We start from the raw sequence: 15,143 nt of genomic DNA, 5'->3' as shown, positions 1-15,143 counted from the left end.
ATATCTCCACCTTAAAAAGGCAAGACTTACACATCTTACATCATTTCATCTTCAAGAACACTCTGCAGGCATCTGTGATTTTTATTACCACTTTATTGATGCCACAAAGAGGCACAGTGTGGTAAAGGGATTTGCCCCAAGTAAGAGTGATATTGCCTGGCCCCAGGTACCCTGCACAAAGGGATTCTGATAGGACCCCATACACGTTTCAAACACGTGCCCAGGCACACACAGACACATGCCAGCACCCACCACCGGGTGCTTTAGAAATACCCTATGAGGAGAGAAGGCGTGCTGTGCCGCAGAAGATAATGAAAAGGACTCAGTCCTCTCTCACATACAGGACACCCCGCGTACTCTCTTTGGGACTGAGGGGTGAGGGTCGGTTAGTCAGCAGAAAGAATGCACTTTATGGCTCAGCTACACTGGTTTATGATGCCCTTCAGCTTCTCCTTGCCCCACTGCTCCTGCCCATTTCTAGACCAGCTCTTCCTAACATCTCAACTCACTCAGCTACACACACACACACACACACACCATTGCTATTGAGTGCTCAAGGAATGCAAACTTATTTTAATATTGATGTAGGCACAATTCCATTAGGAAGACGAATCTCATGATAAAAATAAATCTAGAATAAAGTCAAATCAGAGTGTCATCTGGATGATAAATTTGGGTGTTTCTCACAGCAGAACACACATCTTTCTAGCGGAATGTGTCATGCTGTCCAAGGCCCAACCTTACAGCTCTAGAAGGAATTAAGCCTAGTGATTAACAGTGTGAGGTTTGAAGTCAGATTTCAAGATGTATGACCTTGGACAAACCACTTTACCCCTCTGTGGCATTGACAAACGGGCATAAAAACCTCATCTATCTCACAGGGCAGTCCTGACAATTAAAGGGTGTAATCACATGAGGAATGTAGAAAAGTATCTGGCATGTAAAGTGTCACGTAAGCATTAACTCATTACAATTTACGCTCCTGCCCTGTTTAAAAGTCTGGTGGGTGAAACTCATTTCTTAGCATTTTCCCCCAAAGCACTAGCAGCTTGCAAAGTGTGCAGGAAAGCCACAACCGGCACAGCTCAGGGCTGAGACACTGAGGCAGCACCAGTGCAAACCCCATAGACTGGACTGGGGACGGATCAGAGGCTGCATTTCTTCCTTTTGCTGACCTGACAAAGAGGAGCCCTCCCCGCCTCCCCAGCCCCAGACCTACTGAACCTGCTTCATCTCCAGGCTAACACGTGGCCGCCAAAGGTACCCGGAAGTTCAGAACCTACTATCCCACATACTTGAATATTGACTTGTGCCTGAGATAAAAGCAGCTGACTGGGCGGGAGGATCGGCTCCAAGGGATGCCAGGCACTCTCCCTGGGGCCTGCGGAGCCAGCCCACAGATGCTCAAGGCACAGGAACCCAGACGCCAGGTCCTGAGTCCCAGGAGCCCTGGAAAGAGGCAATAGTTCTGCAGGTGAGGCCCAGGGCAGGGGGGGCTCACATGGCACTGTGGGGAGAGCCCTGGCCCCAGCCCACCTGGTGCGCACCTAGGCTCTACTCCTCCCTGGCCTGCACGGCCTGCGGGGAGCGGCTTCTGCACGTCTGCACCTGTTTCCTCCCAGAGAAAGCAAGGCTAGGGGGGTAGATACATGGAAGGTCGCATAGGCACGACGTGGAGAAGTGGATGGGACTCGCAGCAGGACCCACCCGAGCCGGGAGGGTGGGAAGCGGCGCTTGCTGGGATCCCAGCCTCTGGGGAGAAGTCACTGCGCTAGCAGGTTGCGGAGAAGTGGAGGGGGATGAGGGGACTCTGGAAGCAGCAGGATGTGTGGCCTCCAGTGGCGCCGGGGGACAAGGGGCCCGGATGGCCAGGCATCCTGCAGGGGGGGATGAGCCCCGGCCGGGAGGGGCAGACCCGGTGGCTCCTGCCGAGGTCGGGGCTGCAGAGAAGTGAAGTCAGGGCCCAGGGCAGCGACGGTGCCGCTTGGCGCCGGCCGACAGGGGAGCCGCGAGCTCGCCCTGAAGCACCTGCACAGGCCTCGGGGGCCCAGGTGGCCCGGCCCCGCTCTCCCCTGCGCCCCGAGTCCCTTGGCTTCTGCGGACTGGCACTCTGTCCAGAACCCCGCCCGCCACTCAAGGGGGTGGGTGTTTCCCGAGGTCGCAGAGCAAACACCTGAGCCAGGATCCAGGCCCCGGAGCCTCCCGGCTAGATCCTCCCCGGCTGGATCCTCCCCGCTGGATCCTCCCGGCTGGATCCTCCCCGCTGGATCCTCCCCGCTGGATCCTCCCCGCTAGATACCCCCGGCTGGATCCCCCCGGCTGGATCCTCCCTGCTGGATCCCCCCAGCTGGATCCTCCCGGCTGGATCCCCCGGCTGGATCCCCCCAGCGGCAGAGGCCCGGGGCAGCCGGCGCAGGCACCTCCACGCGGCGGCGCTGGCGGTTCACCTGCCGCAGGTGCCGCAGGGCTTCCGGGCCGGCCCGCACGAGAGCCGCGTGCACCCTCGGAGCCGGAGCCCGGCAGCGGGCGGGCCTCCTGGCTCCCAGCGACCCCCGCCACCCCGGCGGCCCGCGGCCCACAGGCGGCCCCGCGAGCGGCAGCGCACAGCTGCACCGTGCGGCCCAGCGGCTCCGGCATTCCGGGGGCCGCGCCCTCCCCTGGGGACACCCCCGGGGCCCTGGGTCACCCCCGCTCCCGCAAAGCTCCGCGCTGCCGAGGTCCTTGGGGGTCTCTCGCGGGTCACCCTGCGGGGCGTCAGCCTGCGGGGACCCCACGCCCGGCGAGGGGCAGGCCCACCCGGGCAGGCTGCTGGTTCCCGGCGGGCGCGGGGTCTGCGGGGCCGGTCCGTGGCCCAGGTCAGCTGTCCCCCCCCCCCCAGTGGCCGCAGGGGCGCGGCAGCCCGGGGTGACGGCTCGGCTCAGGCCCCGCGAGGCTGCAAGGACGCGGCCGACGGCCCGGGTGGCCCGAAGGGACCAGGAGGAGGGGGTCCGGGGTCGGGGGCGCCAGAGGGCACGGGGCGACACCCACACACCCAGCTGTCCTGCCAGATGAGCCCGCCTCCCCCGGGGTCAGCTCCGGCCTGGGGGTCTACGCGGGGTCTAGGGGTGTCTAGGCAGGGTCTGGGGGGGTCTAGGCGGGGTCTAGGCGGGATCTAGGAGGGTCTAGGGGGATCTAGGCGGGGTCCAGGGGGTCCAGGGGTCCGGGCGGGGCCGCGGAGGGGTGGGGGCTCGGGCGGGTGGGGCAGGTGGGGTAGTCGAGCCCGAGGCCCGCAGCCGCGTGCCCCCAAGACCCGGCTGCTGGGCTCCTCGGCGTCTGGACGGACGGACTCTGAGCCCGAGGTCCCGCCGCTCCGGAGCAGTTGAAAACCCTTTAACCCTGAAGGGAACGGGCCTTGACACCCCCGACCGGGCCGTGCTGCGAGCAGGGGCCACCTGCCTGCTCCCCAGGCCTGAGGAGCCCGCACCAGGGCCCGGGGCAGGGAGACGCTCCAGCCACGTTCCGGGGGGCGGGGGGCTGAGACGACGGTGGCGGTGCTCCCCGGAGGGGAGACGGTGTCCCTGAAAGTCGCTTACATTCTGCAGAGCCTGTGACTCTTAGGCCTCGTAGTCCGTGACCCTGTTTCCAGGGATCCGCAAGAGGAGTGGGGGGTGCTCCCAGTCAAGGTGAGGCCTCCCGCTGGTCTTGGAGGAGGGGGTTGCTCCCAGTCACGGTGAGACCTCCCTCTGGTCCTGCAGGAGGGGGTGCTCCCAGTCTCGGTGAGGCCTCCCGCTGGTCCTGCAGGAGGAGGAGGGGGTGCTCCCAGTCAAGGTGAGGCCTCCCTCTGGTCCTGCAGGAGGGGGTGCTCCCAGTCTCGGTGAGGCCTCCCGCTGGTCCTGCAGGAGGAGGAGGGGGTGCTCCCAGTCAAGGTGAGGCCTCCCTCTGGTCCTGCAGGAGGGGGTGCTCCCAGTCTCGGTGAGGCCTCCCGCTGGTCCTGCAGGAGGAGGAGGGGGTGCTCCCAGTCAAGGTGAGGCCTCCCTCTGGTCCTGCAGGAGGGGGTGCTCCCAGTCTCGGTGAGGCCTCCCGCTGGTCCTGCAGGAGGAGGAGGGGGTGCTCCCAGTCAAGGTGAGGCCTCCCTCTGGTCCTGCAGGAGGGGGTGCTCCCAGTCTCGGTGAGGCCTCCCGCTGGTCCTGCAGGAGGAGGAGGGGGTGCTCCCAGTCTCGGTGAGGCCCCCCCGCTGGTCCTGCAGGAGAGGGTGCTCCCAGTCTCGGTGAGGCCTCCCGCTGGTCCTGCAGGAGGAGGAGGGGGTGCTCCCAGTCAAGGTGAGGCCCCCCGCTGGTCCTGCAGGAGAGGGTGCTCCCAGTCTCGGTGAGGCCTCCCGCTGGTCCTGCAGGAGGAGGAGGGGGTGCTCCCAGTCAAGGTGAGGCCTCCCTCTGGTCCTGCAGGAGGGGGTGCTCCCAGTCTCGGTGAGGCCTCCCGCTGGTCCTGCAGGAGGAGGAGGGGGTGCTCCCAGTCTCGGTGAGGCCCCCCGCTGGTCCTGCAGGAGGGGGTGCTCCCAGTCTCGGTGAGGCCTCCCGCTGGTCCTGCAGGAGGAGGAGGGGGTGCTCCCAGTCAAGGTGAGGCCCCCCGCTGGTCCTGCAGGAGGAGGAGGGGGTGCTCCCAGTCAAGGTGAGGCCTCCCGCTGGTCCTGCAGGAGGGGGGTGCTCTCATCGAGTCCACACGAGGAAATGAAGCCCGTTCCTGTAGCCGAGGTACTGACTTGTGAGGACGCGCCCGGAGCAGTGTGGGGAGCAGGGCTGCTCTCCTGGGTCCGCCCCATCCCGGGGGGCCACCCGCTTTCGGGCTCTGCTCCCAGGAGCCACACAACCAAGGGTTAGTAAATAAGTGAATAAGTCAGTTTTATTTCTGACAGAGGAGTCTCCTCTTGCCTTGTCCTGGAGCCCTGCCCCGCTCTCCGGCTCCCCGAGCTGACCTGTGGGCTGGAGAGGACAGGACACAGGGTTGGCCCCTTGCCTGAGGGTTTGGGGTCCCGGAGAAGGGCCGGTGGGGTCTGGTCTTTCTAAGGCACATAGGTCCGGGCTCCCCTGAAGCCTCCTGGGAACAGGATGAAGCAGGGGGGGAGCTGGGCCTGGCAGCACAGCCCAAGAGCACGGGAGGGCCTGCGAGCAAGTGTAAGGGGTCAGAGAGGAGCAGACCCCACAGGGAGCTCAGCCGGAAGCTGGGAAGCCACGGTCTCTCTTAATGATGAGAGACGCAATGTTCTTTAATTTCTAAAACCTTTTGTTAAACATTCTAAGAACATCATTAGCCTTAAGTATCAGGAGCCTTTAGCTATGGTGATGTAAGAACCTTCTAGATACACATGTATGTGGCTGACGCACAAACCCTAAATACGAATGATTAACAAAGCTGCTATAGATCCTTTCCCCAGACCCAGGAGGGCGCAGGTTCCTGAGGCCCTCGGGCGTCTGGGGACGAGTAGGCCCTGCCTCCAGGTTAGCTGAGTGGGCGAGACTCTGCGCTGGGTGCACAGGTGCCGGGAAAGTCTCCCTCCTTCCAAATACGCCTTTATTTCATTTTATTTACATTCAATCCATTAGCAGATCGTGTACTATTAGTTCCAGAGGTGGGGTTCGCTGATTCCCCAGTTGTAGAGACCACCTAGCACTCACCACATTCCACATACTTCTTTTCCATCCTGCCACAGCACCTGCAATTCCTCGCCAGACTTCAAAGTTCGATTTCGTATTTTCCTTCTCCAGGTGTCTGCTACTCTCGGGGCCTGGTGATCCCGAAGCCGCTTTCCCCTTGCGCTTGCCTTATGACTTAATGAATTCTTGGTTCCCACTGAGGGTCAGCAAGCTGAGAGCAGCCTCCGGCCGGGATGAAACATAGAAGAAATGTCCTCTGGGGGTGGGGGGGAGAGCAGGTAGGGAAAAAACCATAAAGCATGTGACTCGAATCCAGGCCCTAGAAAAGCAAAAGGCCCCGAGCACCTGCCACCATGAAAGTAAGTGGCTATGGAAATGCCAAGGGGAGAGGAGAGAGGACGGAAGGTCCCAAAGATCCGCCACGTTGATGTGGCTGCAGTCCTCCAAGTCCCTCACCTCCTGCCCTTCCTCCCTGTCTGCGCCTTTGCCTCTGCTGAGGAAGCCTGACCTGCCCGCATCGGCTTACATGCTGCTGAGAGCAGGAGAGGCCGTTTATCACCCCGACAGGGGCCTCGCAGTTGGGCAGTCCAGGCCTCTAACGTGCTGGTGCCTAGGAGGAGACGAGGGAGTCAGACGGACTCATTCCGTGAGGCCCTTGAGCGGGACCCCTGCTGTACCAGGCGCCCCGACCCCCTGCCCACTAGTTGCTGACCTGCTCCCAGACGGTCCCTAGAGAGTCCAAAGGACTCGGGACTGGGCTCAGAGGCAGTGGGGCTCCCACGGCAGTGCCACTGCTTCCCCCGGACTGGGGCAGGGTTAGAACAGGGTAAGACCCCAGGCTGGCTGCTGGCCCATCGTCACCTGGCCAGGCTGGGGGCAAGAGAGATGTCTGGCTAGGAAAGGCACGGCCATAGGAGGGAAGCTGCCTGAGAAGACAGAAGTCCCTGCCACATTCTGTTGTTACAAACCAGCCACATCTCTCCCAGTCCCTCCAACCTCTGTGAAACACGTTGTCTCTCTGAACCTCCGTTTCCTCTGACGGGGTGGCCCATCGGAAAGAGATGGAGAGAGAAGTCGAATGTTATCCCTTCTACGGCTCCTTAGCCGTGCTCACAGCCTTACATGGTGTCGCTCAGGTTCACCCACTTACAAGCACCAAGGAGGCTGCATCCCATTATCCGGACGGTTCCCACCTCAGTAGTCCCACGCTCTTGAGGACAATCTGCATGACCCTGGGATCTGCCAGCTGTGCCACGCGGTCCTGGGGGCCTCATCCCCGGCATCAGCTCAGCTGAGGGAACAAACACACTGAGGTCTCCTCCTGCTGCTGGCCCGCTGCACAAAGGCTCTTGGGAGGCTCATTTTATTTAATCCCCACCGTGCTCCTACCTGATATTCTGACCCCCCATTTTTAGAAATGAGGAAAATGAGCGTTTTAGAGGTGAAGTAAATTCCTCAAGGTCTCATGGGCAGCAGGTGATAGAGGCAGATTTGAACCTGTGGCTCCCAGGCCTGACACCTATACTGCTCTGCTATATATAACCTGCCTTTCAGGTTTGGCTGTTCTTAGAGCCCACAGGGCCTGGTCTGCTTCCCCGGAATCTCTCCTCATAGAGACCTCCATGCTGGGCAGCCCCGGTGGCGCAGTGGTTTAGCACCGCCTGTAGCCCAGGGCGTGATCCTGGAGACCCTGGATGGAGTCCTACGTCAGGCTCTCTGTATGGTGCCTGCTTCTGTCTCTGCCTCTCTCTCTCTCTCTCTGCGTCTCTATGAATAAATAAATAAAATCTTTAAAAAAAATTAAAAAAAAAAAGAGACCTCCATGCTAGTCAACACCCACTGCCTCTGGAAGAACTCGGTCTCCTTTTGACCCCAGAAGGCCCAGTGTGCACAGAGTACCATGAGTATCCAGAACCAAAACTACAAGTCCCGCAGAGACATACTTCTTTGTTCACACCGGAACTACAGCCCACACTCCAGGTTGGTTTCCTGTCTCATAATCAGCCTCTTCCAGGGGAAGGGTAGCTTGGGCTCCTTCAGGGGCCGCCTCACCACCTGTCCCCAGGGGCTGACCTCTCCCTTCATCAACACCACAATCATGAGAGTAGTCAGTACCAAGATCAACACAACAGTGGTGGGTGGGGGGGTCATTTCTCATAACCATTTCTTCTAAATTTAAAAACAAAGGTCTTTTCATTTTAATTTTTCTCTTACCCCATATTATTCAATCTCTAAGTACCTAAATTGAACTGGGATTAGGAGCCCCAGCTGTAAACTTTCTGCATACTGTGCTCTGCCATAGTTTAAGCAAAGACAATGACCCTGCATCATGCATGTAGTGTGCTATAAAATCATCTAATATGAGAATCACAGGGAGTGTAGTAAATGCCCAGAAACAAGAAAGCAATTGTCTTTTAAACTTGCTTGACCACTGCGTGCAGCCTTTAGCATCAAATGTACTTTTTTGAACTTTAAAAATTTCTTTCGTTAACTTGTTTATGTGTATGCCATATCTTCTCAATTTCTAAGTTCTCTGAGCTAATTTTCTTTAAAGATTCTTTTATTTATTTATTCATGAGAGACACAGAAAGAGAGGCAGAGACACAGGCAGAGGGAGAAGCAGGCTCCACGCAGGGAGCCTGACGCGGGACTTGATCCCGGCAATCTGGGATCACACCCTGAGCCAAAGGCAGATACTCAACAGCTGAGCCACCAGGTGTCCCACTCTGAGCTAATTTTTGAGAGCTGTCACTTATCAGGCTACTTCCGCATGCTAGACAATGTCACAGGTGATATACCCGTTCTATTCACTTGGTCCTGATGGCTGCTCTGTGAGTTCATCTTAGGTGCTATGTAACTTGTCTAGAGTCACAGGTTGTGTGAGAGACTCTGAGGCCTGTCTGACTGTCAGGACTTGTTGAAACATGGCCAAGCCCAGTCCTCCATTAGCCAAGTGCCTTGAGCAGCTGAGCCTTTTCTGAAGAATTTCATATTCCTGTTATTAGAAACAGAGAATAAGCTGGAGGTGACCAATGTTTCGAGGTTCAATCATCCTGAGATTTACTCCATGACAAGAGGGCCTCCAATTTTTTAAAGCAACAAAACCTTTTTTTGTACTTACTGCTTATTTTTTTTCTTTTTTCCCATTTGAAAAACTAGACATTTAAGAATTAAGACACCCAAAAGTAACCACATCAAAGAGGAAATTTAGAAAACCATCACAGGGAAAAGAACATACTTAGATAGGACCTGAGAAGACTTTACACTTTCACCTCAGGCTAATCCCTGGCAAAGAGATACTCTTCGACATTTAAAAAAAAAATCAAACCTAGGGTAAGGGGAATAATCTGATTTCCAGAGTTACCATAAGTTTACACTGTCCAGTTTTCAACAACAACAACAACAACAACAACAACAACACAAAGCATATGAAGAAATAGGAAAGTATGTCCCACTTAAAGGAACAAAATGAATTGACAGAAACCATCCCAAAGAAAACTTAACACTGAAGCAGCTAGATAAAGACTGGAAAGCATCTGTTTTAAAGATGCTCAAAGAGAAAAAGGAAGACATAGTCAAAGACAAGAAAAAGACAAGAAAAAGAACAAAATAAGGCTATCAATAAAGACATAGAAGTCATTAAAAAATTCTGGAGCTGAAAACTATAATAATGGAAATTATAAATTATTGGAGGGATTCCAAAGAAAATGTAAGCTTTAAGGAGTGCCTGAGTAGCTCAGTCAGTTAAGCATCTGCCTTCTGCTTAGGTTGTGATCTCAGGGTTCCGGGATCCAGCCCAGAGTCAGGCTCCCTTCTCAGCAGGGAGTCAGCTTCTTCCTCTGCCCTCCCCACTGCTTGTGCTCTCTTGCTTTCCCTCTTAAATAAATAAAATCTTTAACAAAAGGGGAAGAATCAGTAAACTTTAAGATAGAGCAATTAAAATCACTGAGTATGAGGAACATTAAGAAAAAATAATGAGGAGATCCCTGGGTGGCTCAATGGTTTAGAGCCTGCCTTTAGCCCAGGGTGTGACCCCGGGGTCCCAGGATCAAGTCCCACATCAGGCTCCCTGCATGGAGTCTACTTCTCCCTCTGACTGTGTCTTTGCCTCTCTTTCTGTGTCTCTCATGAATAAATAAATAAAATCTTTAAAAAAAGAAAAAGAAAAAATAATGAAGAGAAATAAGCAGAACTTAGGGGGCCTGTGAAACATCATTAAGTATATGAACATAAGCATTCTGGAAGTCCCTGAAGGAGAAGGGAGAGATAAAAGAGCAGAAAAACTATGTGAAGAAATAATAGAAAAATGTTCTAAGTTTGATATAATACATGAGTGTGTAAATCCAATAAACTCAACAAACTTCAATTAGGATGGATTTAAACAGAGCCACACTGAGATACATTACAATCAAGCTGTCAGAAGAAAAGGCAATCTTGAAATCAGTAAGAGAAGTGACTTGTCAAATACAAAGAATTCTCAATAAAATAATCAGCTGATTTCTCAACAGAAATCTTGGAACCCAGAAGGTGGTGGGTTGATATATTCACAGTGCTGAAGAAAAACAAAACAAACAAACAAATAAAAACACTGTCAACTGAGTTTTATATTCAATAAAACTATTGTTCAAAAATGAGGGTGAAATTAAGACATTATCAGATAAATAAAAGCTGAGAGTATTTTACCACTAGATCTGCTGTACAAGAAATGTTAAAGGGATTTCTTTAGGTGGAAATGAAAGGACTTGAGACAGCAACATGAAACCATATAAAGAAATAAAGATCTCTGGTAAAGGCAAATATAGATGGGCAATTAAAAGCTAGCATTATTGTAATTTTGGCTTATAATTCTACTTTTTCTCTTCTACATGATTTTAAAGACAAATGTATAGATATAATCATTAACTCATTTTACTGGGCATAGAAATTATAAAGATGTAATTTTTGACATCAGTGAAAGAAAAAAAGGAAATGGACCAGTAAGTATAGGAGTATTTTGTATGATAATGAAGTTAAGTTGGTATAAATTCAAGTTAGTAGTTGGTATAAATTCAAGTTAAGTTGGTATAAATTCAATTGTAGCTTTAGACTATTAAATATAATATCCATGATTGACTTATTCCACTTAGCATAATGCCCTCTAGTTCCCTCCATACCTTTACAAATGGCAAGATTTCATTTTTTTTTTATAATAGAGTAGAATTCCATTGTATATATACCACATCTTCTTTATTCATTCATCTGCTGATGGACATCTGGGCTCTTTCCATAGTTTGGCTATTGACAATTATTGTATGGTCTTAATCATATGTGGAATTTAAGAAGCAAAACAAAGGATCATAGGGGAAAATAGGAAAAAATAAACAAGATGAAATCAGAGAGGGAAACAAACTGTAAGAGACTCTTAATTATGGGAAACAGACTGAAAGTTGCTGGAGGGGAGGAAGATGGGGGAATGGGGTAACCGGGTGATAGGCATTAAGGAGGGCACGTGATGTAATGAGCACTGGGCATTATAGAAGACTGATGAATCACTGACCTCTACCTCTGAAACTAATAATACGTTATATGTTAATTAACTGAATTTAAATAAAAATATGCAAAAAATTCATGGTAATCTCAAAAAATTACACATGGAATATATAAAAAAGAAAATAAGGGAAAAAAATGCCAAAACGTTTTATTACCAAAAAAGCAACTAGGGGGATGCCTGGATAGCTCAGTGGTTAAGTGTCTGCCTTCAGCCCAGGGCGTGATCCTGGAGTCATGGGATTGAGTCCCACGTTGGGCTCCCTGCATGGAACCTGCTTCTCTCTCTGCCTCTCTCTCTCTCTCTCTCTCTCTCTGTCTCTCACGAATAAATAAATAAAATCTTAAAAAAAATTTTAAAAAGCAACTAAATACAAATAAAGATGGTAATGGAAGAAATGAGAGACCAAAACCTATGAAGCTTATAAAAAACAAACAACAAAAGGTCTATTCTCTTCCTTATTAGTAGTTATTTTAGATGTAAATTTGTTAAATCCCTAATCAAAAGACAAAAATTAGAAGAATTTTTTTTAAACAATACAATACATTCTTCAAAAAGAGACTCAAGTTATATCCACAAACCCTTTGGAATAAAAGGGTGGGAAAGATATTTTGTGCCAAAACTAAATAAAAGGGCTGGGTGGCTACTCTAGTATCAGACAAAATAGGCTTTAAATCAACAAAGGTTACAACACTAAATGATCTTATATATTAATAAAAGGTTTCCTACAGCAAGAAGATATAAAAATTTAAATAACCATACACCTAATAGCACTCTCAAAATATATGAAACAAACATTGACAAAATTAAAGAGAATAATAGACAATTCATAGACAATTCTATGACAATGGTTGGATATTTCAGTACCTCACTTTCAATGAAGGATAGAACAGATAGAAAAAGAAGTGAGGAAATAGAGAACTTGGTAACACAATACATAAACAAGACCAAACAGACATATTTGAAACATCCTATTCACAAACATCAGACTGTGCATCCTCTCAAGTGCATTGTGGGAAATTTTTCAAATTAGATCACATTATAAGGCAACAGAACTAAGTCTTAATACATTTAAAAACACAGATATCATACAAAGTATCTTCTCTGACCGTAATGAGATCAAGTTACAAATTAACAGAAAGAAAACGAAGATTTACATATATGTGAAAATTAAATAACACACACTCAAACATTAAGTTAAAGAAGAAACTACCAAAAATTTTAGATAATTTATTGAGACCTTTGAAAATGAAAATACATCACACCAAAAGTTACAGGGTGCAGCAAAAAAACAATTTAAGAAGAAAACCTAGCTATAAATGCTCACATTAAAAAAGAAGAGAGGTCACAAATCGAAACCCAACTCTCTATCCATGGAACTAGAAAAAGAAGAAAAATTTAAATTCAAAGCTTAAAGAAGGAAAATAAAGATTAGAGCAGTGACAAATAAAATAGAGAATGCAGAAAAATTAGAGAAAATCAACAAAGAGTTGGTTCTTTGAAAAAATTGACAAATCTTTTGCTTGCTTGCTTAAGAAAATAGAAAACTCAAGTAACTAAAGTAAACAAGAAGAAACATTTACAATTTTACAGTACAAAGATTACAAAAGAGTACTATGAACAATTATACAGCAACAAATGGAGAATCTATATAAAATCATCAGAGTCTTAAAAAAGCACAAGGCACCAAGACTGAATCATACAAAATATACAAAATCCGAACAAAGGTATAACTAGTAAGGAGACTGAATAATCAAAAACCTTCCAACAGTGAAAATTTCTGTACCAGAAGAATTCTACCAAATATTTAAAGAATTAAGAATTCTTCTGAAACTCTTCTAAAAAGTTAAATAGAAAGAAATACTTCCTACCTCATTCTATGAGACTAGCATTATTCTTACACCAAAACCAGATAAAAGGAAAATAGTAGACCAATAGCCCTTATCAATATAAATGCAATAGTCCCCCCAAAAAATATTTGCAGATTGAATTCAGCAGCATATTATTTTTTTTTTTTTTTTACTTTCACAAAGTGGACTTTCCTCTAGAATGCAAGGGTGGTTCAAGATGAGAAAATCAACCCAGATAATGCAGCTCATTAATAGAACAGAGGAGAAAAGACACATTTTTGCCTCAACTAATTGCAGAAAAGGCATTTGACAGAATTCTATATACAGTAAAAATAAAAACTCTTAGAGAATTATGAACAGAGCTAAATTCTTCAACATGGTAAATAGTATTTAAAACACACACACACACACAACTAACATCATACCCAATGGTGGAAGACTTATCCTTTCTCTCTAAGATCAAGAACAAGACAAGAATGCTCATTTTGCTGCATTTTAACATTGTACCCAGAGTTCTAGCTAGAGCTATTATGCAATAAAAGAAATAAAAGGAAACCAAATTGCAAAGGAATATGAAAAACAATCTCTATTCACAGATAACATTTTCCCATAAAATAGAACATTCAGGGAATCCATAGAAAAGCTACTAGGGCTAATAAACAAATTCAGCAAAATTGCAGAGTACAAGATCAACACATAAAAATAAGTTATGTTTATCTACATCAGCACCAAACAGTCCAAAAAGGGAAAAAAAGCAATTTCATTTATAATAGCATCTAAAAGAACTGAGTACTTAGAAATAAATCTAACCAAGAAGGTAAAAGACTTGTATGCTGTAAAGTACAAAACATTGTTAAAAAGAAATTCAAGAAGGCACAAGTAAGCAGGAAGGCATCTAGTGTTCATGGATAGGAAGACTTAACATTACTAACACGACACTATTACCCAAAGTGATCTACACATTTTCATAACCCTTATCAAAAATCCAATAGCCTTTTCCAGAGAAATGAAAAAGTCAATCCTCAAGTTTATACGAACTATAAGGGAATCTGACAGCTAAAATAATCTTTCAATACAAGAATAAAGTTGAATTCGCACATCCCAACTTCAAAACTTTTAATAATTTCTTTTCAATATGAAGTGCTGGGAAAACTGTACAAATGCATGTGGAAGAATAAGTCATCCCTTTTCCTCATGCCATATACAGAAATTAACTCAAAGTATGCAAAATGCCCAAACTTAAGGGCTAATACTATAATAAAACTCTTAGAAGAAAACTTTGGGGATAATTTTTATAACTTTGTGGATCTGACACCTAAAGCTCAGGAAACAAAATGAAATGTAGATAAATTGGACTTGATCAAAATTACGAACTTTTATGTATCAAATGACACTATCCTGAAAGGAAATAGACAACCCTCAAAATGGAGATAATTTGCTAATCATATATATGATAGTGGATTAATATCCAGATTATATAAGGAACTCCTACAACATAAAAACAAAACAATGATGAAAAAATCAACCCAATTTTTAAGAATATTCAAAGGATTTCAACACATATTTCTTCAAAGAGATATACAAATTAACAATAAGCACATGAAAAGATATTCAACATGATTAGTCATTAGGGAAACGCAAATCAAACTACAATGAGATACTACTCCATTTGTTCTAGATTGGCTATTATAATTAAAAACAAACAAACTAGTGTTGGAGAATAATCTGAAAAAATAAAGTAGTCATTTATTGCTAATGGACATGTATAATGGCATGCTATTGTGGAAAAGACTGTTCCTCAAAAAGTTAAGCATAAAACTACTATTTAGCAGCAATTTCACTGCTAAGTATATATGCAAAATAATTAAAAGCATAGACTCAAGCCGATATTTGTACAACAATGTTAATTGCAGCATTGTTCACTATAGCAAAAAGGTGCAAACAACAGAAGTGTCTGTCAACAGATTAATGAGTAAACAAAATGTGGTATATGCATACACTGGAATTATCGCTCAGTCCTAAAACAGGAATGAAATTTTGACAAATGCTACAACATGAGTGAACCTTGAAAAACTTGGGTCAAGTGAAGTAGGCCAGACACAGGAGGAAAAGTACTATGATTCCACTGATATAACAGTT

The sequence above is a fragment of the Canis lupus genome, chromosome 3 (assembly GCF_048164855.1).
Source record: "Canis lupus baileyi chromosome 3, mCanLup2.hap1, whole genome shotgun sequence".
NCBI classification, from domain to species: Eukaryota; Metazoa; Chordata; class Mammalia; order Carnivora; family Canidae; genus Canis; species Canis lupus.
Note: the sequence above shows the minus strand (reverse complement) of the source record.